The sequence below is a fragment of the Trachemys scripta genome, chromosome 1 (assembly GCF_013100865.1).
Source record: "Trachemys scripta elegans isolate TJP31775 chromosome 1, CAS_Tse_1.0, whole genome shotgun sequence".
Taxonomy (NCBI): Eukaryota; Metazoa; Chordata; order Testudines; family Emydidae; genus Trachemys; species Trachemys scripta.
Window position 1 is genome coordinate 132,429,878 of NC_048298.1, and position 6,000 is coordinate 132,435,877.

Genomic DNA, 6,000 nt, shown 5'->3' on the forward strand with positions numbered 1-6,000 from the left:
ACTACTGTTGAACAACTGTTGTTGCTCCCAAGACTTCAGCTGGAGTGTGAAGTGGACCCTATCTGTCAGAAGTTGTTTCTTTGATTTTGTTTTGATTTTTTCAAAGGTAGGAAGGAATTACCGCCACACACACACACCTTGCTGAGCTAGGGTTGCCAGCCCTCCAGGATTGTCCTGAAGTCTCCAGGAACGAAAGATTAATCTTTAATTGAAGATTATGTCATGTGAAGAAAGCTCCAGGAATACCTCCAACCAAAATTTGCAACCCTATGCTGAGCCCCCCGGGACAAAGAATGTTACAGCTTGGGTGTTGGGGAATGCAAACCAGTCCTAGCCTGGCCTGCCTGCCAAGTCTTAAAATGGGAGTTTGGCCTGAGTAAGGAGTGGGCTCCTCACAACATGGGGTTGATGCATTCACCTATTGTGCTTCCGTGGGAGCATAAAATCATGCTGCAAGGTGGGGGCATAAAATGATCTAAAATCAAATCAAATGCATCTGGAAAGACAAACCATGCATCTCATAAGCTGTGGAGAGCCAACCAAACAGTAAAGGTTGAACCCTCTTAATTTAAATTTAGAAAAACATTTTAATCCTACTCTGCAGCACGACCCTCCATTATTCCAGTCCTGGTTTCTCCCCACACAGCTCTGCCAATGCCCCTCAGCCCTGCCCTGCAGCCCCCTGCTACTCCAGTGCTGGGCTCCCCACACAGCTCTGCCCATGCCCCTCAGTCCTGCCCCGCAGCCCCCTGGTATAACAGTCCTGGGCTCCCCACACATAACTGTACCCAGTGCTAACCCAATACTCCCCAGCATTCCAGTGCTTGATCTACCTCCCACTGTCTGGCTAGAACATCACAACTGAGCAGCAGTGATTGTGGATGGAAGGCAGTCTTGAAAGAATAACAAAAATTAGCCTGTCATTCGTATTATAATCTCATTTTCCTTTCTCTAGATTCCTTGGGGAAGCAGGTCAGAGAAAGGACAAAGCTCTCCCTTCCCATTAACATCTCAGGCTCCTGATCACCTGAGAATTGCAGGATAATTGTAGCCCTTTGTTAACAGTGGAGATGCAGACTTAGGCCAAAGCAGTCACTGGCATGTACTGCTTCCCTGGGCAGAAAAGTAGAGTGTGAAAATATGCAGGCAGGAAGGCTAATGAACAAACCACAAGGTCAAGAGTTTGAGGGGTCTGTTCTTTCATTACCACCAGTTCCTGAGACACACACTGACAGTGTTTTAATTCCACATATTCATATCAGGAACCATTTCCTAATGACAGGATTGATTAGGCTGTGGAATAGCCATCCCAAGGGAAGGCGTGGAAACAGCATTATTTGGAGCTAGGACTGGACAAAGCCCTGCAGAATAAAGTGTAGGCAACAATCCTCCACCAGCTGTGGGCAGAGGGGCAAGAAGTGACCTCGAGGGCCATGGCTACACTGAGGATGTCCTGAATTCCCCCCAGCTTCTCTCTAGCACCAGTGCATCTCCATCAGAGTTGCAAATGCTACAGCTTCCACCACTGGCAGCATGAGTGGAGCTGCACCAGTGGGCAATTATAGGTCCTAAATTTCCCAGCGTAGACAAAGCTCCGGAGGGGCTCCCTTTAAACCCAGGACACGATCCATTTCCCAAACCGTTTCCATGATGTTAGGCGTGCTGAGCTGCTGGAAGTACTTGCCCAATATACCCCAGACATGCTCCACTGAGGGTACATCTACACTACAGGGGGGAGTCGATTTAAGATACGCAAATTCAGCTACGTGAATAGCGTAGCTGAATTCGACGTATCGCAGCCGACTTATCCTGCTGTGAGGACGGCGGCAAAATTGACTTCTGCGGCTTTCTGTCGACGGCGCTTACTCCCACCTCCGCTGGTGGAGTAAGAGCCCGAGAGGTCGATTTCTACCCGCGGATTCAGGCGGGTAGTGTAGACCTAGCCTTTGTTCCTTTAAATATAGTCCTGCTAGGCATGCAGAATTAAACAGGAGTGTATTCTCTTGGAGGTACATTGCCCTCCATTGCCCAGTCAGAGTATTGCCCACAGTTTCTTAGTGCTCTCCCAGTGGGAATATCATCTGCACAACTAACAGCTGTAGCAAACCTTCAGCCAAAAAAAAGTTATATTTAAGTTACCTCTGGATTGCTGCGTGTGCAAGGAAGGTATCCCCTGGCACCCACAACCTCCAATGTCTCTCCCCAGAAGCTCAGAAAAAAAGAGGTTTAATTAGGTGAGTAAAGTAGCTGATTTGTTACACAGATAACCATTATATGGCACATTTCTCCTGTAATTTACAGCTTGAAGGATCCCAAGGTGCTGTACACACTGGGTCAAGATCATTCTCTCACCACTGCCCTCTCTGTGGTAGTTTAACAGCACACAGAAGCACTAGACAAACAATTACGGGCAGACAATAAAGAATAGTTTATACATATCCTGTTGAAATACCAGGACATTCCTACTCTTGTGAAGAGTACCAGGAGATTTCTCAAACCCTTGAGTTGCCAGAGCCTCAATTTCATCTCTCATTCAAAAGATGGTAAATGAACCCTATGTCCACACTGGGGCATTCAGGCTAGTGGTTGTTCAGGGGAAAGCGCGCCCCCTACTGAGTAACCCTTGTACTCCCTGAAGCAAGGCATTGGTCTCAGTAGTGATTCAGAGGGAACCTGCTCCCTAAGGAGTCATCCACACTGTATTCTGCAGCACCCACATTTTCCCTACATCTCTACATCCAAGCACTGACCCAGGTTGATCTTATTTACCCTGTGGTGACTGATGCAGATCAGAAAAGAACTAATGAAGAGCATGTGCTAAGTGAATGGTTTTGGCTCCTGCTGTAGTGGGCATAAATGGACACGGAGTCTGCAGGTGATGTTGTGCCCATGTATGCTCAGCACAGCACAGAAGTCAAACCCATGTACTTAGCACATGCTTTTTGGGTGAGTCAGTCTGTCCCTCCTGTGCCACTCTGGTGTTGGAAACCTCATATATTCCCCTTCCTGTTCTTTCTGAGCTCATCCTTGCTGAGGCTGTTGTCTGATTTTGTGGGGCTCTTCTTTCAAACCCAGCACCTCTGGGCTGAAGCAGGGTTACCCATATTGCCCAGCCCTCACCCTCATTGTCCCTTCCCCTGGGGCTGGCTCCCACCTCGGCATTCATGGGTGATTAGCAAGTGCTAGAGCCTGGGGCTTCCTTGGTTCTCACCTGCTCTCCATCTGAATGGAGGCAGGGAGGATGGTAAAGCCCAAGGGCCGTGGAATGGATTCAGCAGGTGGATGTTGTCTGGGACTGAAGGAAGAAGGAGATTTACCTGCTTTTGTTTACAATATTTAGATGGATGACTGGGGAGAGGCGAAAGATAAGAGAGAAAAAAACAGAGAGAGAGAGAAAGAGACAGACAGAGGATGTAGTTTGGTACTTGATGTAGCTACTCCCAATCGGGGATATTGCAGATTATGTATTCCTCATGACACTTTATCTTAAACCAAACTTTGCAACCTCGATAATCTGTATGTTATTCCCTGATAACCAGAAACTTCTATGCTCAAACTCTATTCACGATTTTTTTTAACATCATCTTAATAAAATTTTAAAAGTGAAGGTCCACTCCAGGTGGGGGTATAATGTTGGCCTTGACCAGCGACATCAAATTAACAACTACGTGGGCCTTGTCTCCACTAGGATTTTATAGTGAGAGCTAGTTTGAGTTGTTGTTGTTGTTGTTGTTATTATTATTGTTATTTCCATATACCATGGCACCTATGAGTCCCAGTCATGGACTAAAGACCCCATTATGCTAGGCCCGGTGCAAACACAGAACAAAAGATGGTCCCTGCCCCTCGACAAGGCCATATTGAGAGAGCGATTAGACATGACCACAGCCAGCGAGATTAGAATGTTGTCAAACATGCCTTTTCCTTGGCTGTGTGGACAGAAAAAGCCATAAAATGGCATAGTTAAAGCACTAGACTCCCCAAGTGTGGATGCAGTTATACCAGTATAGAAGTGCTTACACCAGTGTTGATTAGTGTGGGAAGAGGAATAAGCTATAGTGACTTAACACACTTTATACCGGTATAACTGTCCACATGTGGGGCTGTACCAGTCTGGCTATTTCAATAAAAAACTACAGCCCTAACCAAAATAGTTTTTATCAGAACAAAATCTGTGCGTAGACCAGGCCCCAGGGAGTCATGTTTTCACTCCAGTCGCACCTAGTTGCTACCATGGTTCTTTAACATGGCTGCACCCTATCCACAGAGCCAAAATAACCCAACATGTTATAACATGTTTTGGGCACAAATGTGTATAACCAGGGTTATTTCTGTTGCGTAGACAGGATCAGAGGGAGAATGAGAAACAGACATGACAAGATTCTGCTGTCAGTTTCACCAGTGTAAATCCAGAGTAACTCCACTGACTGTAATGGGGTTAATCCAGATTCACATCAATGTGTTTATATTTACACTAGCATTCCTCTCCAAATTTCCCTCTCTTGCCCAGTCACCACTGCAGCTTCACCAGCAGTAGCAAAGGCCACTATTGTAGACCACTGGTATTTTGATCACTGTGTCATCTAAACCTAATCAGAGCAGATCTACATGACTCAGTGGTTAAAATGCCAAAGGCAGTTGGCGGCCTGTCTACGTTAGCGCCTCCATTATTGCTACTGCAGCAGTAATAATGCAAAGGTGGGAGAGTTGAAAAATGTTAGTGTAAGCAAGGCCCGTGAGAGGTGAATCTGCCAAATTGTTTATAAAATACCATTCCTATTTTGAAATCCTGTCCTAGATACAGAGGCCCAAATTAATCCCTATGGGAACGCCCACTGAAAATTAATGGAGTTACACCAAAGATGAATCTGTCCCGTTGGGCCAGATTCTGATCTCCATTACTTGGGTGTAAATTGGAAGCAACTCCTCAGTGGAGATAGGGCCAAATCATAGACCAAGAGAGTTTTCCATTGACTTTGTGAGATCAGGATTTGGGCTTTACTTTGGGCTCACAGTGAGTGCAGCATCTGCCCTCAGATATTTGATGTATTCATTTTGGCAATACTTGCACATCCAGGGCACACAGCCACTCAAAGGATAGAAACATGCAAAGAGAAACAAGGCCACAGAAAGGAAAATGGAGAAACATAAAGAAAAAAGACAGCAAGTCTATTCTATTCTATTCGAGTTCTTATACTGGCGTAATCATCATAGTAGTAGCTGAGTGCCTTCCAGTGGTGCATTAAATGACATGGCTAATATTTGCCACACATGGTTCATTCTCTCACGCATCCTCTCTGCAGTGGGAGAATTGTGCATAGAGTGGAGTGTTGTGTTTTGGTAGGGTTTTGGATTCAGGTTTTTTTAAGTTGCACACATATTTCTCTCGGAGAAGGCAGGTTGAAGAAACATTCCTTGTACTTGGAGCAGAAGGGACAGGCAGGGAGCAAATCAGAGCTAGATGAGCTTCTGCATTGGAAAGAGGAGCAAATCCCACTCCCACCCCTATTCATAGAGCATGCACGGAGAGAGTACAAAATGTATATCTGTGGATGTGGATATCCATGGATATAAAACGGATATCCACGGAGCTGCAGGGCTTCACCAGGAACCACAGCGGTAAAGCAGCAGCATGTCAGGCCACTGGGGCTGGCACCAGGCTCACCGGCAACTGTCCCTGGTCGCACTAGTGTGTGCAAGCAGCTCACACGTTCCTGGACAGGAAACGCACAGTAAGCAGAGAGAGCACCAGTGTCCTAGCCTACACCACTCTCTCTCTAGCTAAAAAACAGTCTCTGTAGAACTACCCCCCATTGAAACCAGGCACTGAGCTGCATCCACCTTGTATTTAGTTGTGACAGTCTGAGTACAGTTCCCAGGTCTGAAGAGCTCTGTGTACCATGGATGGCGGGTGAACCCCCCCTTTGGAGTGGCTAGCCCGCCAGCCCCACCCCTTCCACTCAAGGCCCCACCCACCTGCATACTGGAGCCTTGATACAC